General features: G+C 46.3%; 1 protein-coding gene and 1 long non-coding RNA gene across 2 annotated transcripts in view; both read left to right on the top strand.

The window, feature by feature from the left end:
* The window catches only part of LOC115641038 (zinc finger protein 850-like), a 110,357-nt gene that overhangs the window by 44,011 nt on the left and 44,925 nt on the right, over positions 1–21,421 (top strand). The gene's annotated exons all lie outside the window — the stretch shown is intronic.
* Positions 2,718–6,897, top strand: LOC115641044. Its single transcript, XR_003998007.1, has 2 exons — positions 2,718–5,444; positions 6,047–6,897. It is a non-coding gene; the product is annotated as an uncharacterized LOC115641044 (long non-coding RNA).

Genomic DNA, 21,421 nt, shown 5'->3' on the forward strand with positions numbered 1-21,421 from the left:
GGGGTTTTTTGTTGTTTTTTTTTAAGAAAATATTTTTTGACAAAACATGTCCTTTTTTAAAAATGAACAGGTTTTTTTTGCAAAATCATTTGGAGTTGTTTTTCAAATTTTTCAGTTTTGTTTTTTACAGAAATATTGCAAATATTTTAGCCTCTTGTTCTTTGAGGTGAGTTTTTTTTCACATTTTCGTGTCATTTTTGGTTTCCATTTTGTTTTATTTCCATTGCCAGTTTTGATTGATGAGCTTAGTAAAATGCTGGTAATTATTCAAAATCAAAACAAATCTTTCATTGTCCAAAAATTTTCATTTCAGATTCAAACATTCCATTTGCTAAAATTATTATTTTAAAAAATGAAAACTAATCTATGAAAAAATTCTGAAAATTTAGAAAAAATGAAAATTCAACAACAATTTTTAAAAGCAAAGGAACATAAATACTTTTGAAATGTTCACAGTTAAAAAAGAAAAGTTTCAGCCAGTTTTATTAATTGGAGTGCCTGCAACTTATTTGTGAAAATGTTCACAAATGCAGAACTTTCCCACAAATTTTCATATTCATATGTATCAGGGGTAGCCGAGTTAGTCTGTGTCCACAAAAACAAGAAGAAGTCCGGTGGCACCTTAAAGACTAACAGATTTATTTGGGCATAAGCTTTCATGGGATGCATCTGAAGAAGTGAGGTCTTTTACTCAGGAAGCTTATGCCCATATTCATATGTGTTTGTTCAAAAATATGCACTGGAAAGTGTGATGATATCCCTATTTACAAAAGTTTCACTCACCCAATCAGGAAGCAGAAACAATACCAAATGACTTAGGTGACCAATGGTACAAAAGACAGTCCTGATCAATATTCCACCTGCCTTCTCCTCTCTCTCCCCATCCAGAACTTTGCTAAGTATTTCAGACAAGGGAAAGAAATCAATGCCATCTGGTAGGAGTCATCTGCCCCTTGACTCCCTGTCCTCCACCCATGCTGCCCCAACTCTCTTCTGAACCCCAGTTCCGTTTGCTCGTCCTTTGAGCTGTCCTCATCTCCTTTCAGCTCTTGATTTCCCTTTCTCTAGTTCTCTTCTGGACTGGTCTATACTAAAAAGTTAGATCGAACCAGCTACATTGCTCAAGAGTATGAAAAATCCACACCCCGGAGCGACGTAGTTAAGCCGACCTAACCCCCAGTGTAGACAGCACTAGGTTAATGGAAGAATTCTTCCACTGACTTAGCTACCATCTCTCAGGGAGGTGGATTACCTACACCAATGGGAGAACCTCTCCTGTCTGCAAGGTAGTATCTACACTGAAGTGCTGTAGCTGCACTGCTGTAGCATTTCAAGTGTAGAGAATCCCTCTGTATTCCTTCCATCAGCCTTCCAGCGTTCACTCCAGCACAGCAGGATCCCAGCTCCCTGACTTCCCTCCCACTCCGTCCTAACCCTGTTTTCTCTGCCTCTGTTGGCAATTCCGCTGTCCTCCTGACTGGCTAGAGTCACCCCCTCAGAATTATTGCGGACTCCAATCTCTCCATTCCCTTCTACCCCATCCTGGCTGTCCGCAGCTCCCAACAGTTCTTCCTCTTGCAGCATCCCCCTTTCTTTCCCACTGCTCCCTGGCTCATGCTTTGGCCATGTCTCAACGTGACCACTGCATCCTGCTGCCCTCCAGCCTCCTTGCTTCCCACTTCACATCCCTTCAGTCCATGCTGGCCATCTTCCTTGCTCTCTGCTCCAGCTATACCACCCACTTCCCAGATTCCCATCCCTGCTTCTTCCTGCAGCAGTATTGTACCTCTCGCATCTGATCCTGCAGTCTGTCCCATCTCAGCATTGATTTCTTTGGGACTCAAGCATGTACTCAAGTGCTTTGCTGAGCTGGGTCCCTCATCCTCCCCTCCAAGGCTGCATGAGGCTGCTCCAGCCTCCATCCCGGATCTTATCTCCTCCTGTGCCCCACCCCCTCGCTCCATCTTCCTGCCTACATCCCCCTGCCTAATCATGCCCAGCGTGGCCTTCAGCAGTTGGGCCAGAGCCTGAGTTAGTGCAAATCTGCATCACTGGGGCAAACACCCAGGTTATGCTAGCTGAAAGGCCATATCCCATCTTCTCCATTGTGTTCCTTATGGGAAGGTGTAATAAGGAGTGAATGGGGGGGCATATCCGGGCATTGGATAAAAGTTTAACAAGAAGTAGGAAAGGGTTAAAGCCCGAATCCTGAAACACATAAGCACATGCTTAATTGATACAGTCCCAGTGAAATCAGCAGGGCGACTCACAGTGCATAAGGCTAAGCATGAGCAGCGGTGTTTGCAGGCTGAGGGCCTAAATGAATAAACCTAATAATCGTAATAATTCAAGAAAAGTGCAAAGAGTTAAAAGACGTTTCTGCAAAATCCGTGGAAAAGGAGAGGGTTAAACACAACTGTGCAAAATGCTAAAGAGTTAAAAGAAAATAAAAAAAGAAGAAAACAAAAAAGAGTTAAAGGAAAAAAACCTAAAAAATAGCAAATAAGAAAGGTTCAAGATTTTAAAAAGAAAATAGGGAAGAGTTGAAAAACATAGAACTGTAAATGGTTAAAATTAAAAGAAATTAGGAAAGGATTAAATGTTTAAGAAAGGAATTGCAAGGGGTTAAAAATTAAAAGTAAATGAAAGGTTTAAAATAGAAATAAAAACCAGAATTGGACGGTATTAAAAATAAAATTTGAAATATTTAAGAGTATAAGAAAATAGATTTTAAAAAATGGAAGAAAAAACAGGAAACTGTAAAAGGTTAAAAAGTTATATGAAAATAGGAAAGCCTTGGCTGGATTTAGCATGTGGGTGCTGGTGACCCATGAAGTACAGGAGGTCAGACTAGATCATCCGATCATCCCTTCTAGCCTTAAACTCTGATTACGTACAACAAGAAGAGGAAAGTTAAAGAAAATGTGTATTAAAATAAATAGAAACAAGGCCAACGGTTAAAGATAAAAACAGAGAAAGGGGTAAAAATAATTTTTGAAACTAATAGAGAATATTTTAGGCAATGGTTCAAATCATATAAAAACAACTGAAACAAAACAATAGACATTGTGGAAAGGAGGAAACAATAAATGAGAAGAATCAGGCACGCAGCTGATGATCCGAAAGGCATCCAGGCATTGGTGTCCAGTAAAACTTATGGCAACTGCAGATGCTGATACAGCCTGAACCCTGCAAATGCTCATACATGTGGGGTGAAATTCATCCCTGATATGGAGAGCTCCCCGTGTGGAGTCACTGAGCTCAGCCACCCTGCAGGCATGCAGGTTGTAACATGAGGCCCCTAGATGAGATGTCAGCAGCTGGAACCCTGGACCTCTGGATCTCAAAGCATGAGCTGAAAGCTGTGCTGCTTGAGCTAAAAGAATTGGCTTTGATAGCTCAAAAGAACATGATAGCACTCATACATCTCTATGTGATCCACCACTAAAGAGGGACAGAAAACCACACTGAGTAAGCATGTATGTGTCCCTGATCTCTTTGTGGGAAGGTGCCCTGGGACTAATGCAAAGGGGCTGCCTGCTGCTCTAGCGTAGAGGTTGGAGTAGCAGCTCCAAGGGACCTGAGCAACAGCCAGGGGCGGAGGTAAATGGAGTCTGGATATCCGGGCAGAGACTGTAAACTTTACTCACCTGGGTCACCTGGTTAAGCTGGCTGGGACCGTGTGTGAACAGAGTCTTTGTGTCTGTGTGTGTGTGTTGGCAGGATTAGGGTGTGACTGCCAACTGCCTTTCTCCATCTGGTGGCGCTATTTACACCTGTGCAAATGTGAGTGTTAAATATTGAGAATGAATCCGCTGGAGTCCTGGGGCGGGTTCCCCTCTTGCTCACCCTGATATAAATCAGGAGTAACCCCACTGGAGTTACACTGATGTAAAACTGATGCAACAGAGCTGAGGACTCTGAGTGACTCCCATGGTACCACTCATGTAATTGTTGCTGGCAGACTAAGCCCCTGGGGGACCCGATACACAGGCAGCTGCTCTCATGCAGATCTTTACTGGCATTCATAGTCAGTGTGGGAGTAATAAAGTTTTAGGGCCAGATCCTCAGCTGCTGGAACCTGGCAGAGCTGCATTGACTTAACTGGAGCTATGCCAATTAAACCAGCTGAGGAACTGGCTGAGGTAACTGTTTGCAGGCTCATAGAAGTTCTGGGGGAAGAGACCTGGATACCTAGCTCAATTTCAGGGCACATTGGGCCAGATCTGGAGTAATCCTGAGCACCTGCAATGATACCACCACAATGGGCGCTAGAAAAAAACCTGCAGATACACTGGTGCTTGGCAGCTCCCCCTGGATTTGGCCCAGCATTCCGTCATGATGCTGAGAATGGATGCTACGTGGGGAACACCTCCCCATGCTGGTGGAGCAGGATCCTGCCCTCTCTTCAGATCCCTGCAAAGTGCAGCTGTGCTAATCCACTGCCCACAAAAGCTTGACTTATTTACTTGTTAATAACAAACACTGCCCTGCTCTGTGATGCTCCAGTGACTAGTCATCCAGGGAGGTACTGGGCCCAAGACCTGCCAGAGGTCCAAGCACCAGTTTGTTCCTGGACCTCTGGCAAGCCCTGGGCTTGGGGCCAAATTTCCCCCTTTCTCTGCTTCATGTGTCTGAGCTGCTGTGTTCTCTTTGTTTCTTAGGTTGTAAGCTCCTTAAAGCAGGGACTGTGTCTTTTTCTGTGTTCTGTGGGGCAAGAGCACATGCTAGCTGCTCAATGTAGAACAAACAGACGGTGGTAGTGGTGGAGGGGAAGTTGATGGCCTATCAGAGATTCCATGCCAGAGAGAGAACCATTATAAATGTCCGGGTGTGGCCAGAGCTCAGGTCTTGCGACACATCAGAGGACTCGCTTTGGAGAGACACCCTTATAAGTGACCTGACTGAAGGGGAACGCTTGGGTGAGAGCTCACTCCTTGTTATGCACCACAGACTCTGCACTGGAGAGAGACCCTATAGATGCCCTGGTGAGGGCTGGCTGCAGTGCATATCAGAGGCATGAGTACGCAGCTGTCTGTCCCTGGATTCAGGGGGCATCAGCAGGTGACCCCAAGCTGATAGGTGATCCTCTGACTCCACCCAGCCTAGCAGATCCCAGGTGGGTGAGGGAGAGAGAACCATCCTCCTGTAGCTTCCAGCCCCTGGATGAAGATTCCCTCCCCATGCCCTGTGGTCTGCACTACTCCCACTGCTGGGCCCAGCAGAAGAGGAACGGAGAACCCCAGTCCTCTGGATACGTCTCCCTCATCTTTGAGCCTGGGAACAGGGATGTTGGGCACATCACGCCTTCCCAAGAAGACCTGAGACCCAGTGGCCTTCTGTCTCTTAGCATGACCGTTGCCTGGATCTGTTTCTGGGGTGGCAGTGAGGAGGTGGATGTGTCCTCATAACCCCTTTTCTTCCAAATTCTTCCAGGACACCTGGTGGGTCTCCCCCTGGTGTTCTCCACTGAGCTAAAGGGTAGCCCCTGGTTCCTATGAGAGAAACGGATGGGGACCAAGGTTGAAGGGAGCTGAGTGGGGAATGGAGAGGGGAGGGTTGAGTGTTTGAGGATGGGGGAGATGAGAGCCAGAGTAAGAGGGAGCTGTGGGGTGGGTAGAAATGGGATTGAATGTTTGGTGATGCGGTAATGGGAACTAGAGAGGAAGGGAATGCTGGTTGTGAAGGATCAAATGTTGAGAGGTTGAGGAGGAAGGGGCAGGATTGGAGAAATGCTGCCCCTGTATCATTCTCCCTCTCTGCCCCCAACCCTGCCTCCCTCCACTTCCCCAGGCAGTTTCTTCACTTCTGTCCCATCTCCTGCTCAGACTTGACTTGGGGAGTTTCCCTGTAGCAGTGACTCAGACAAGATAAAGGGAGAGACTCTTAAATCAGCGGTTCATGGGACCTGCTGGACCCAACCTATCCAGCAGGAGTAATATGGGGAGTCAGAGGAGAGAAGATGTGGGGGACGAAGAGATAGGTGTGAGTAACACTCATGAGCGTGGGATGAGAGATTCTATTAATGGAAAAATCCTTATTGCAGCGTGTGATTAACCTGTGGAACCTGCAGCTGCAGGAAATTACTGGGGCACACTGCTCCACAAAGGCCTCTCCTAGCTCCAAAGTGCAAGCTGGGACTCTGCATTGTCATAACCGCATGACAGCTCAGTGCCTCCTCCCAGGTGGACCTGCCTTGGACCAGCACCAAGTAAAAGGACAATCTCCCTGAAGGACAGACACAAATGTATCTGGTCCTGATCCTACTCCAGGTGGTGGTCCCACCTCTTCCAAGTGAAGGTCTTTGTATTACTCAAGAAAGAAGCTGGGGAGATGACTCCCTTGGTCAGGCCTGAATCCTTCCTGACCCACATCACCAAAGGCAGAGGGAGAAGACAACCTTGACATTCAGCTGGGCATCTTCCACCCCATCTGCCACAGAGTGCTGGGTGGGGATGACAGAGACTGACTCTCTGCTGCACTCATCCCCAGAGGGGATAAAAGCCTCACCTAGGATCAGAGATGCTGGAACCTGCCCCTTGCCTGTGAGAGTGGGTGCCAGCCGACAAGAAGTTAATGCTAAAATATTAGATGGTAATTACTTAACTACAATTTAACTGAGATTTATATATTTTCTAGTATCTGCTTGTTTGCTTTTGTAACTGGCGCCAACTGTCTCTCTCTTCGATTTGCCTGTACTTTCTGATCGGCTTGGAAATGTTTTACTGCTTGTGAACAGCAACGTGCCCATTTGTTTTTCTGAAATGCAATGTACTGGATTGAAATTTTTGTGCATTGAGTTGTCATGATGGCTCTGTTTTTATTTTACTTTACTTCACTTCATTCTCTTTCTTTCAATGAGTAGTAATAAATTAGAATTTAGTTATCCCAACAGCATAGCATCTCAAGTCCTTTCGTGGGAAAAACCAGGAGAAACTGGCCTTTACCAAAGTGACACAGAGCTTTCCGAAAAGTCACTTGAAGATAATCATTCCATTTGAATTAAGGAAAAGAGAAGTTAATGGCTGGGATTGAGAAGCCCAACGTTCAATAGCATTTAGGCACTGAAATCCCAGCCAAAACAGAAAAATCAGAGTACTGCCAGCTGGATGTGGTCAGAAACCATCAGTCAGGCCTCAAAAAATCATGTTTTTGCAAAATACTTTTATTCCTATGAATTGTTGTGTTATGGTGGTGCATAGGAGCTGTAGTAATGGGGCTGGACTCCATTGTGCCAGGTACTGCACATATTTATTGCTATTTACTGAGTATATTATGGTAGCTTGAAGGAGCCCCAGTCATGGACCAGGATCTCATTGTGTTAGGCACTGTACAAAACCTTGGGTTCTTTCTCATTGTATCCTGGTTTCTGAGGCTTGTAGGTACCCTGGATTCGCATTTCAAGCTTTTCTTTGCAACCATGAGGGCTAGAAACTTGGCAGGGTGGGGGGAATGAAAGCTGAGATTCTCACATAATCGTGTGATTCCAGCAGCTGCTTTGTGGCCCATGTTCTGTGGGACGTGTGACTACATGATCCCTTCTGATCTTAGAATGTAAGAGTCACTAGTATCCGAGCACTACCCAAATAGTTCTGGATTTATGCTCACAGCACCCCTGGAGGGCAGGGAATCATTGTCTTCATTCTGCACAAACCCAGAGAGATTAAGGTCAAGATTTTTCAAAGTGATCTAGCGAACAGGAGCCGTTATCAGGGGAGTCTGGCGAGGGAGTTCTCCGGGTGAAGGAGCAGTGACTGTGTGACCTCCTTGGGGTGAGCATGTTGGCTGTTAGTTTGGCTGTTGTGCGCTTGCTTGCTGGCCAGCTGCTGGCTTAATTGTAGTTTATCATGTGGTGGGTTTAGAGGACTGTGTGCTGAGCTAAGTGGCCAGCTAGGCTAGGCTGAGAGTTTGCTACTGAGGATCTAGCATGGTATCCCTTAATCCCTAATCCATTTAGGATTCCTTGACAAGGGTTCAGGGATAAATTGAAGAGTTTTAAAAGCCAGCTCCTAAGTGACAGGAGGAGCTAGCAAACGGGAGTTTTGTGAGGGAGTTGGGAGAGGCAGGTACACCTAACGAACATACCCTAACCGTAGGCCAATAATGCCGCCCCACCTCCCCCAAAAAAAAACAACAAAGCAAACAAAAGCCCTTGCAAGAATAAAAGTGATGCAGGCAGAAGTCCAGCAGCAGAGCAGGGTCTATCCAATTTATTGCCCTGAATGCCACATGTAAGATGATCTGCCTTATGAGCAGATGGTGTATGTGTGCATTCAGTGCAAGCCACCTATGACCCTCAAAGACCAAGTGCGGACTCTTGAGGCCAGAGTGACTGAACTTGAGGAGCTAAGGGAAAGAAGTACATTGATGAAACTTTCTGTACTGTACAGTGGTCCCACCCCCAGTCTGACAGTCACTGTGCTGTTGAGGACGACAAAGGTCTTGGAAAAGGAGAACACCAAGCTGGAGCAGAGAAGAATGAACCCATAGTTGAGACCCCCCTTCCAGATAGTGTCATGGTATCCTCTCACAATGAGTTATTAGGAAGAGACAGGTAATAGTAATGGAGGATTAGGTTATTAAAAATGTATATAGCTGAGTTCAGGGTGAAAGTAATATTAAACACTTACCGGTATGGTGGCCCGACTCCAGGCCCCCAGAAGGGGCAGGGCAGCGGGCGGAAAGGGCGGGCCTGGAGGTCAGCCTCCCCCAGCCAGTCTGCCCGCACTGCCCGGAGCTCCAGCAGTGATTTAAAGGGGCCTGGGGCTCTGGCCGTTGCTGTGGTGGCTGGGAGCCCCGGGCCCCTTGAAGTCACCGGCCCTGGGTCAGCTGCCCCTTTTGCTCCCCCAGGGCTTTAACATTGGCTGCATTGGGGCTGTTAACTGGCTTCTTACCGGTACTCCGTACTGGCCTACTTTCACCTCTGGCTGAGTTTGTGATGACCAGGAGAACTGCATGGTGAACTGCCTGCTGGGTGCAAAGGTTGCAGGCCTCTTGAGACATATAGACAAATTTATGTGCAGTGCTGGGGAGGAGCTGGTGGTCGTGGTACATGTAGGTACCAATGACATAGGGAAAGATTGGATAGATGCCCTGGAGGCCAGATTTAGGCTGCTAGGTAAGAGATTAAAGTCTAGAACCTCCATGTAGCATTCTCATTCCAGTTCCCTGAGCAGGGCCAGTTAGAGAGCAGAACTGCTGAAACTCAATGCATGGATGAGACAATGATATTGTGAAGAGGGATTTGGCACAGGTGGTGTTCTCATTGACCCTTCCAGTCAGGGGTAGGCCCCAGGAACAGACAAACACATACTGGAGGTGAATGCATGGCTGGATGGACTGTGTTGCCAGGAGGGCTTCGGATTCCTTGACCATTGGATGCTGTTCCAAGAAGAAGGACTGCTGAGCAGTGATGGGGTTCTTCTATCAAGGAAGGGGAAGAGTATCTTCACATACAGACTGGCTAATCTAGCTGTAAACTGGGCCTGATGAGTGCAGGAGACAAAAGCCACAGGTAAGTCTAAAACATGGAGACCTAAGTGAAAATATCAAATCTGAGGGGAACATGGGCAATCACAGCAGGGATAAAGGAGAGGCAAGAGGCAATATAGAGGGGAAATCTAATGAACATCTTAGATGTCTGTTTATTAATGCAAGAAGTATGGAGAATGAATAGGAAGAATTAGAAATACTAGTGAATAATCACATTTATGACATAATTGGCATCACAGATGATAATTTCATGACTAGAATATTGGTTTAGAAGGGTACAGCTTGTTCAGGAAGTCTACTATAGACTAACTAGGAAGAGAGGTGGATGAGGCTTTTTTTAAATTAGCAACATAATCCGAAGCACAAAAATTGGTAGTGATGGGGGATTTCAACTACCCAGACGTGCTGGAAAAATAATACAGCAGAGCACAGATTATCTAACCAGTTCTGGGAATGCATTGGAGACAACTTCTTTTATTCCAGAAGGTGGAGAAAGCAACTAAGGCAGAGGCTGTTCTAGATTTGATTCTGACACAGGAGGAAATGGTTGAGAATTTAAAGGTGGAAGGCAGCTTGGGTGAAAATGATCATGAAATTATAGCGTTCATGATTTTAAGTAAGAGGAAAAACTGCAGAATAAAGACAATGGACTTCAAGAAGGCAGACTTCAGCAAACAGAATTGGCAGGTAATAGCCCATGGAAAGCAAGTCTAAGGGAAAAAAGACTTCAGGAGAATTGGCAGTTTTTAAGGGTCATCATTATGGTCACAAGAGCAAACTACCCCAATGCATAGGACAATGGTAAAAGACCACCCTGGCTTAACCAGGTGATCTTTAATGACCTGAAACTCAAAAATAAAAATAAATAAACTAAGACAAATTATGAAGACTGAATATTAAAAAACCACCGGCAACAGAAGAATGTAGGGACAAAATTAGAAAGTCCAAGGCACAAAACAACATTTAATTAACTAGGGCCACAAAGGGTAACGAGAAAACATTTCACAATTTCATTAGAAGCAGGAGGAAGACCAAGGACAGAGTAGGCCCATTACTCAATGAGAAGGGAAAAGACAAAAATGGAAAACAGCAATGGCCAAAGTGTAAAATGCCTTTTTTTTTGTTTCATTTTCACCAAAAAGGTTAGCAGTGGTCAACTAACATAGTGAATATCAGTATAAATGGGGTAAAATCTGAGGATAAAATAGGAAAAGAATAAATGAAAAATTACTTAGACAAGTTCAATGTCCTCACAGCGGCAGGGCCTGACAAAATACATCCTAGAATACTTAAAGAATCTGCTGAAGAGATCTCTGAGCCATTAGCAATTATCTTGGAGAACTCATCGAGGACAGGAGAGATCCCAGAGGACTGGAATAGGGCAAATATAGTACCTATCTATAAAAGGGGGAATAAGGACAACCCAGGGAATTATAGACCAGTTAGCTTAAATTTGGTAGCTGGAAAGGTAATGGAGCAAATAATCAATTTGTAAGCACCTGTGAGAAAATAAGGTGATAAGTAACTGTTAACATGGATTTGTGAGGAACAAATCATGTCAGACCAACCCAATATCCTTCATAGTATCATAGAAGATTAGGGTTGGAAGGGAGCTCAGAAGTTCATCTAGTCCAACCCCCTGCTCAAAGCAAGACCAACACCAAATAAATCATCCCAGCCAGAGCTTTGTTAAGCCTGACCTTAATAACCTCTAAAGAAGGAGATTCCACTACTTCCCTAGCTAACCCTTTCAGTGCTTCACCACCCTCCTAGTGAAATAGTGTTTCCTAATATCCAAGCTAGACCTCCCCCACTGCAAATTGAGACCATTACTCCTTGGTCTGTCATCTGCCATGACTGAGAACAGCCGAGCTCCATCCTCTTTGGAAACCCTCCTCCCCCTTTCAGGAGTTGAAGGCTGCTATCAAATCCCCTCTCACTCTTCTCTTCTGCAGACTAACAAGCCCAGTTCCCCCAGCCTCTCCTTGCAAGTCATGCACCCCAGCCCTCTGATAATTTTCGTTGCCCTCTGCTGGACACTCTTCAATTTGTCCACATCCTTTCTGTACTGTGGGCCCAAAACTGGATGCAGTGCTCCAGATGTGGCCTCATCAGTGCTGAATAGAGGGGAATAATCACTTCCCTCGATCTGCTGGTAATGTTCCTACTAATGCAGCCCAATATGCCTTTAGCCTTCTTGGCAACAAGGGCACACTGCTGACTTATATCCAGCTTCTCATTCACTGCAATCCCCAGGTCCTTTTCTGCAGAACTGCTGCTTGGCCAGTCGGTCCCCAGCCTGTAGCAGTTCATGGGATTCTTCCATCCTAAGTGCAGGACTCTGCACTTGTCCTTATTGAACCTCATCAGATTTCTTTTGGCCCAATCCTCCAATTTGTCTAGGTCACTCTGAACCCTATCTCTACCCTCCAGCATATCTACCTCTCTCCCCAGCTTAGTGTCATCTGAGAACTTGCTGAGGGCACAATCTACTCCATCATCCAGATCCTTAATAAAGATGTTGAACAAAACCAACCCCTGGGGCACTCCACTTGACATCGAGCTGTTGATCATTACCTGTTGAGCCCGACAATCTAGCCAGCTTTCTATCCACCTGTCATAAACAGATAAGTAAGAGTTAATAGAACAAAAGTGCTTCATATCTCTTTTGCCTGGAAAGGTTTAAGAAGAACAGTGAGCCTGGCTGTCACCTGACCAGAGGACCAATCAGAGGACAGGATACTTTCAAATCTTGAGGGAGGGAAGTTTGTGTGTGCTGTTAGTGTTTGGTTGTTGTTCACTCTGGGGGCTCAGAGGGACCAGACGTGCAACCAGGTTTCTCTCCAATCTCCCTGATACAGGTTCTTATAGATTCAAAATAGTGAGTACTAGGTAGATAAAGCGAGTTAGGCTTATGCTTGTTTTCTTTATTTGCAAATGTGTATTTGGCTGGAAGGACTTCAAATTTGTATTTTGCTGAAAGGATTTTAATTTGTACTTGTATACTTCGGCTGAGAGGGTATTCCCAGTGTCTATAGCTGAAAGACCATGTAACATATTCCATCTTAAATTTACAAAGATAATTTTTACTGTTTTTCTTTAATTAAAAGCTTTTCTTGTTTAAGAACCTGATTTTTTTTTATTCTGGTGAGACCTCAGGGGACTGAGTCTGGATTCACCAGGGAATTGGTGGGGAGAAAGTAGGGAAGGGGGAGAGAGAGGTTAATTTCTCTCTATGTTAGGATTACTGTCTCTCTCAGGGAGAATCTGGGAGGGGAAGAGAGAAGGAGGGGGGAAAGTAAATTTTCCTCTCTGTTTTAAAATTCAAGGAGTTTGAATCACAGTGATCTTCCAGGGTAACCCAGGGAGGGGAAGCCTGGGAGAGGCAACGGTGAGGGAAAGGGTTTACTTTCCTTGTGTTAAGATCCAGAGGGACTGGGTCTTGGGGGTCCCGGGCAAGGTTTTGGGGGGACCAGAGTGTACCAGGCACTAGAATTCCTGGTTGGTGGCAGCGCTACAAGTTCTAAGCTGGTAATTGAGCTTAGAGGAATTCATGCTGGTACCCCATCTTTTGGACGCTAAGGTTCAGAGTGGGGAATTATACCATGACACCACCTTATAGTCCATTCATTAAATCCATACTTTTTTAACTTGCTGACAAGAATATTGTGGGAGACCAAATCAAAAGCTTTGCTAAAGTCAAGATATATCACATCCACCGCTTTTCCCATATCCACAGAGCCAGTTATCTCATCATAGGAGGCAATCACGTTGGTCAGGCATCACTTGCCCTTGGTGAATCCTTCTGTGACAGTGTAACAAACAGGGCCGGATTAACTTTTTGTGGGCCTGGCGCCAAACATATTTGTGGGCCCCCATGGAGGGGACGATCCTCAGAGCAAGGGGCCGGTTGGGGGTAATGAGGCACAGCGCAGTGGGAGTGGCCCCACGCAGTCCAGCACAAGGGCACTGTTTACAAACCCACAACTGCTAGACACACACTGGCCCGACAGCCCTGTGCTGCCAGTGTGCCCCTGCCCCACAGCCCAGTGCCCTGCTCTTATGCCCAGTACCCCCTCACCAAGAGACCTCCCCCACAGTTCCTTATGCCCAATGCCCCCGGACCTGCTATGCTCAGCATCCCCTGCCCAGAGACTCCTCCTGCTGACCTCACACAACTGCACATCACCCTGCACACCATATCCCCGCCCAGCTCCCCTACCCACAGATCCCCTACTGACCAGCACCCCCTTCACAGTCCCACCATTGCAGCTCTACAGCGCCCCATATTCCTGAGGGAATTCTCCATCAAATTCTGTGCATAATATTTTAAAATTTTGCAATTTTTTTTTACAATAAATAAATGTGAAAGCTCCACCATGGCACTGGGGAGCACAGGCCACTGACTGCGTGGAGGTGGGAGAATACTCTGCAGCCTCCCTTGCCCCCCTGGGACAGGGAGTTGGCAGTGAGGCTGAACCTGACCCTGACACAGCACAAGGGCCATGCCTGCCACAGAAACACCCTGGGCCCCTGCCCCTTTTGCCACAGGCACGCCAGATGTGGGTAGGGAGGCTCAGCCTAGCAGCAGGATCGAAGTGCAGAGGGATTTAGTGTGTGGGGATCCAGATGGGGGTAAGAGGGTTCAGTGTGGGGCAGTCTGGGTGCAGGCAGCTCAGTGGGGGATCTGGATGCACGGGGAGGTTCCAGATGCAGGGGCAATGGGAGTCTGCAGGGGGGACCAAGTGAAAGTGGTTGGAGCTCAGCAGAAGGGTGTCTGGGTGCAGGGGAGGTGGGGTTCATTTGGGTGGGGCTCCAGGTGTAGGTGGCTGGGACTCAGTGAGGAGGGTGTCTGGGGGGCTCATCAGAGTGGTACAGCTGCAGGGGAGGTGGGGCTTGTCAGGGTGAGGGTTTGATGGGCCTGCTTAACAGGTGAGCCCCAGCTTCTGCCAAGGGGATCCACATGCTGGGCCCCCACTTCCCCTATCGCCTTCTCTTCCCAATCCCATGTCTCTTCCCCATTGTTCCATCTCCTTCCCAGCCCGCCCCCTTCCTTCCCCACTGCCTCTTTTCCCCACCCCCTTCTCTTCCCCATCCCATGCCCCCTCCCAACTGCCCCATCTCCTCCCCACCTCACCCCCTTTGTCCCCACTTCCTCTTCCCCTGCCTCTGCTTCCCCTATCCCCTTCTCTTCCCCATCCCATGCCCCTTCTCAATTGTTCATCTCCTCCTCACTCCATCCCACCCCCTTCCCTTCCCCCTGCCTCTTTCCCCCTGCCACCACTTCCCCCATCCCCTTCTCTTCCCCATCCAATTCCCCTTCCCCACCACTCCAGTGTCTCCCCATGCTTGGGGGGCAGAGGGGAAACCATCCCCCAGCATGAGCCGGTGGAGCGGCTTGGGGCCAGGTCACTCCACTTCCTGCCGCCCGGTGATTGCAGGGCAGACCCAACCCCGCACTCATGGGGAGGCGGGAAATGGAGTGACCCTGCTCCACTCTGCTCCCGTGGCTCCCAGCCTTGGGACTGGGGATAGCGGGGACCCACCCCCCAGCACTCATCAGCAGACCAGCTGCAGCTGGGTTGCTGCACTTACTGTCGCCTGGTGCATGCAAGGCAGGCCTGACTCCTGTTGCAGTCCTCAGGGGAAGGGGCAAAGTGGGGGTGGGGAGGTTGGGGAAGGAGTAGGAAGAGGCAGGGCTGGAGCAGAGTAGAGGTGAGGACAGGTTTGCTGGCCAGGGACCCTTCTGATTGTGGGCCCGGCGCCATGGTAAACCTGGTACTGAACAAGACTTGTGGATAGAGGGAAGCTGTAGATGTGATTTATTTCAACTTTAGTAAAGCTTTTGATACTGTCTCACATGACTGTCTCATAAACAAACTAGGGAAATACAGCCTAGATGAACCTACTGTAAGGCGGGTGCACAACTGGTTGGAAAACTGTAATCAGAGAGTAGTTGTCAGTGGTTCACTGTCAAGCTGAAAGGGCAGATTGAGTGGGGTCCTGCTGGGATTGGTTCTGGTTTTGTTCAATATCTTGATAAATGATTTGGATAATGGCACAGAGAGCACAGCACTCTTATAAAATTTATGGATGATATCAAGCTGGGAGGTGTAAACAGTGTTTTGGAAGACAGGATTAGAATCCAAAATGACATTGACAAACTGGATAAATGGTCTGAAATAAACAGGATGAAATTCAATAAGCACAAATGCAAAGTACTCCACTTAGGAAGGAATAATCAACTGGACAAATTCAAAATGGGAAACGACTGCCTAGGAAGGACTACTGCAGAAAAGAATCTGTGGGTTACAGTTTATCACAAACTAAATATGAGTCAACAATGTAATACTGTTGCAAAAAAACCCATCATTCTGGGATATATTAGCAGGAGTGTTGTAAATGAAACACAAAAATAATTATTCCACTTCTACTCAGGAGTAATAAGGCCTCAACTGGTGGTGTGTGTCCAGTTCTGGGCACCACACTTTGGGAAAGATGTGGACAAACTGAAGAGGGTCAAGAGGAGAGCCACAAAAATGATTAAAGGTCTAGGAAACATGACCTATGAGGAAAGATTGAAAAAACTCAGTTTATTTAGTCTGGATGAGAGAAGACAGAGGGGTGATATGATAACAATCTTCAGGTACACCAAAGGTTGTTATAAAGAGGAGGGTGATATATTTCTCTCCATATCCAGTGAGGACAGGACAAGAATTAACAGGCTTAAACTGAAGCAAGGGAGATTTAGGTTAGACTTTAGGAAAAACTTCCAAACTCTAAGGGTGCATAAGCACTGGAAAAATTACCTACAAAGGGTGTGAAATCTCCGTCATTGGAAGTTTCTAAGAACAGGTTAGATGGGCACCTGTCAGGGATGGTTTAAATAATACCGAGTCCTACCTCAGTTCAGAGGACTGGACTAGATGACCTATTGAAGTCTCTTCCTGTTCTACATTTCTATGATTCTATGCAAAAACTGAAAAAATCATAGAGGAGTTTTTAAAATATGGGCCCAGGGGAAAACTGACAGTGTAGCGGAACAAAGGTGCCAACTCTGCAGGTGCTCAGGGGCTGGTGCACCTGTGGGGGAAAAAATAGTAGGTGCTCAGCACCCACCAACCACAGTTCTTTGGTGGCGATCCTGATCAGCTGTTTGGAGGTGCTGCCAGATAGCTGTTTGGCGGCTGGGGGAGGGCGGAGACCAGCAAGTGGTGGGTGAAGAAGGGCCTTGGGAGGGGACAAAGCAGAGGAGGGAAGAGGCAGAGTGGGGGGGGTGATCTTGAGGGAGAGGGTGGAGCAGGGGTGGGGCCTCATGGCAGAGAAGGGGTGGATCAGGGGACAAGAAAAACTCAGCCCCTATGTGGAAGAGCACATGGTTCACAGATAAATCACTTAGGGGATGATTTACGAAAGGGGATACTCTATATCCTAGTAAAGAGGAGTGATAGAAGTTGATAAAAAGTACAGGTAGGAACTGAAGAGAAACAGTCAAATGAAAAAGAGTTACATTCAATTACATCACGTGAAGGCAGACAATTAAATATTGACAAATTTTATAAGTTCTTGTATGCAAATGCAAGAAGTCTAAATACTAAGATAGGTAAACTTGAGTGCCTGGTGTTAAATGAGGATATTGATATAATAGGCATCACATAATCTGGGTGGAACAATAATCAGTGGGGCATGGTACAATATAAGGGTACAAAATATATAGGAATGACAGAGTAGGTTGCGCTGGTGGAGTAGAGGCACTATATGTAAAAGAAAGCATAGAGTCAAATATAGTAACAATCTTAAATGAATTAGACTGTATGATAAAATCTCTAGGGATAAAAATTCCACACTGGAATAATAAGAGCATGGCAACAGAAATATACTACTGAACACCTGATCAGAAAGGTGATGGTGATTCTGAAATGCTCTGGGAGATAGAGAGGCTAGAAAAAAAGAAAACCAATAATAATGAGGGATTTTAACTATTTCCATATTGACTGGGAACTTGTCACCTCAGGATGGGATGCAGAGAAAGAATTTTTGGATGCCATTCACAGAGTATCAGGGTTGGAAGGGACCTCTGGAAATCATCTAATCCAACCCTCTGCTCTAAACAGGACTAATCCCCAGATAGATTTTTGTCCCAGCTCCCTAAATGGCCCCCTCAAGGATTGAGCTCACAACCCTCTATTTAGCAGGCTAATGCTCAAGCCACCAAGCTATCCCTCCCCTATAATAATGACTGCTTCTTAGAGCAGCTACTCCAGGAATCCATGGAAAGCCAGCCCCTACTGAGGAAAATAGAAGGAGCGTAAACTGGAAATTCAGATATAATTAGGCAGAATGAAAAACAATGTGAAGAACAACTAGCAAAAGACACAGAAACTAACTGCAAATGTTTTAAAGTACATCATCAGCAGGAAGCTTAACAGACAATCAGTGAGGTGCTGGACGATCAAGGTGCTAACGGAGAACTCAAGGAAGACAAGGCTGTTGCAAAGAAGCTAAATTAATTCTTTGCAGTCGTCTTTACTGCAGAGGATATGAGGGAGATTCTCACATATGAGCCATTCTTTTTAGGTGACAGATATGAGAATCTGTGTTTACTGTTGCTAAGCAATAAGTTCCACCTTGTATTTGTGACACTCAGGACATTTCCAAGAGCTGAAAAAGAGCTCTGAGCCATAGAAATTATCACCTCACTGACCTTGTCTCCCTAATGGGACCAACACATTTAAAAGAACACTGCATACATCTTAGAGCTCTTAGCCATATTGCCTTTGATGGAATTTGGATCTACAAACTTTGCAATTCATCATCATCTAGTGGATGCTGCAGGGAAAGCAGGTCTGAAATTTCAGTTGGAGGTTAATACCTGCTTACCAAGGTGTGTGGCTGGTGAGATTTGACATCTGGTTGGAAGCCAAATCTGAGTTATAGAATCATAGAATATCAGGGTTGGAAAGGACCTCAGGAGGTCATCTAGTCCAATCCCCTGCTCAAACCAGGACCAATCCTCAACTAAATCATCCCAGCCAGGGCTTTGTCAACCCTGACCTTAAAAACCTCTAAGGATGGAGATTCCACCACCTCCCTAGGTAACCCATTCCAGTGCTTCACCACTCTCTGAGTGAAAAAGTTTTTCCTAATATCTAACCTAAACCTCCCCCACTGCAATTTGAGACCATTACTCCTTGTTCTGTCATCTGCTACCACTGAGAACAGTCTAGATCCATCCTCTTTGGAACCCCCTTTCAGGTAGTTGAAAGCAGCTATCAAATCCCACCTCATTCTTCTCTTCTGCAGACTAAACAATCCCAGTTCCCTCAGCCTCTCCTCATAAGTCATGTGCTCCAGCCCCCTAATCATTTTTGTTGCCCTCCGTTGGACTCTTTCTAATTCCTCCACATCCTTCTTGTAGTGTGGGGCCCAAAACTGGACACAGTACTCCAGATGAGGCCTCATCAATGCCGAATAGAGGGGAATGATCACATCCTTTGATCTACTGGCAATGCCCCTTCTTATACAGCCCAAAATGCCATTAGCCTTCTTGGCAACAAGGGCACACTGTTGACTCATACCCAGCTTTTAATCCACTGTAACTCCTAGGTCCTTTTCTGCAGAACTACTGTCTAGCCATTCAGTCCCTGGTCTGTAGCAGTGCATGGGATTCTTCTTGGTGAACCTCATCAGATTTATTTCAGCCCAATCCTCTAATTTATCTAGGTCCCTCTGTATCCCATCCCTACCCTCCAGCGTATCTACCACTCCTCCCAGTTTAGTGTCATCTTCAAACTTTCTGAGGGTGCAGTCCACGCCATCCTCCAGGTCATTAATGAAGATATTGAACAAAACTGGCTGCAGGAACGACCCGTGAGGCACTCCACTTGATGCTGGCTGCCAACTAGACATGGAGCCATTGATCACTACCCGTTGAGCCCCACGATCTAGCCAGCTTTCTATCCACCTTATAGTCCATTTGTGGGATACTGTATCAAAAGCTTTGCTAAAGTCAAGGAATAACACATCCACGGCTTTCCCCTTATCGACAGACCCAGTTATCTCCTCATAGAAGGCAATTAGGTTAGTCAGGCATGACTTGCCCTTGGTGAATCCATGCTGACTGTTCCTGATCACTTTTCTCTCCTCGAACTGCTTCAGAATTGATTTCTTGAGGACCTGCTCTACGATTTTTTCAGGGACTGAGCTGAGGCTGACTGGCCTGTAGTTCCCCAGATCCTCCTCCTTCCCTTTTTTAAAGATGGGCACTACATTAGCCTTTTTCCCATCATCCGGGACCTTCCCTGATCACCATAAGTTTTCAAAGGTAATGGCCAATTGCTCTGCAATCACATCCGGCCCCATGGACTTGTGCTCATCCAGTTTTTCTAAATAGTCCTGAACCACTTCTTTCTCCAAGAGGGCTGGTCACCTCCTCCCCATGCTATGCTGCTCAGTGCAGCAGTCTGGCAGCTGACCTTGTTTGTGAAGACAGAGGCAAAAAAAAGTATTGAGTACATTAGCTTTTTCCACATCCTCTGTCACTAGGTTGCCTCCCTCACACTTTCCTTGACTTTTTTCTTGTTGCTAACATACCTGAAGAAACCCTTCTTGTTACCCTTAACATCTCTTGCTAGCTGCAACTCCAAGTGTGATTTGGCCTTCCTGATTTCACTCCTGCATGCCTGAGGAATATTTTTATACTCTTCCTTGGTCATTTGTCCAATCTTCCACTTCTTATAAGCTTCTTTTTTGTGTTTAAGATCAGCAAGGATTTCACTGTTAAGCCAAGCTGGTCACCTGCCATATTTACTATTCTTTCTACACATTGGGGTGGTTTGGTCCTGCAACCTCCATAAGAATTCTTTAAAATACAGCCTGCTCTCCAGGATTCCTTTCCCCCTCATGTTATTCTCCCAGGGGATCCTGCCCATCAGTTCCCTGAAGGAGTCAAAGTCTGCTTTTCTGAAGTCCAGGGTCCATATTCTGCTGCTTTCCTTTCTTCTTTGTGTCAGGATCCTGAACTCAACCATCTCATGGTCACTGCCTTCCAGGTTCCCATCCACTTTTGCTTCCCCTACTAATTCTTCCCAGTTTGTGAGCAGCAGGTCAAGAAGAGCTCTGACCCTAGATAGTTCTTCCAGCACTTGCACCAGGAAATTGTCACCTACACTTTCCAAAAACTTCCTGGATTGTCTGTGCACCGCTGTATTGCTCTCCCAGTAGATATGGGGGTGATTGAAGTCCCCCATGAGAAGCAGGACCTGTGATCTAGTAACTTGTGTTAGTTGCCAGAAGAAAGCCTCGTCCACCTCATCTCCCTGGTCTGGTGGTCTATAGCAGACTCCCGCCACGACATCACCCTTGTTGCTCACACTTCTAAACTTAATCCAGAAACACTCAGGTTTTTCTGCAGTTTCATACTGGAGCTGCAACTCCCCCACCTTTTCTGCCCTGCCTGTCCTTCCTAAACAGTTTATATCCATCCACGACAGTACTCCAGTCATGTGAGTTATCCCACCACATCTTTGTCATTCCAGTCACATCATCCTTGCCTGTGCCATGACTTCCAGTTCTCCCTGCTTGTTTCCCAGGCTTCTTGCATTTGTCCCCTGGAACTTGGTCATCAAAGCCCAACACCCATGTGATTCCTCTTTCTGCTGACTCTCATCTAGGCTTCAAAAGCATCTGGATGCCGTCTGCCCATCCCATGGGAAAGACGTTTGAGAACATCAGTTCTCTAACTTGCTGTATATGAAACCACAAAACTAAGTCACTGAACTGCCTTGTACTCCAGCTAACATCATATGAGTACTGAAGGCCTCACTCTTATACACTTTAAATAGCTGGCACTATGCAGGTACTCAAAGATCAGAAGATGCCTAAGTATTGGCAGAACAGCTGCTGAGAATGAGAAAGGAAGGAGGGTCCA

Source organism: Gopherus evgoodei, unplaced genomic scaffold (assembly GCF_007399415.2).
Source record: "Gopherus evgoodei ecotype Sinaloan lineage unplaced genomic scaffold, rGopEvg1_v1.p scaffold_33_arrow_ctg1, whole genome shotgun sequence".
Classification (NCBI taxonomy): Eukaryota; Metazoa; Chordata; order Testudines; family Testudinidae; genus Gopherus; species Gopherus evgoodei.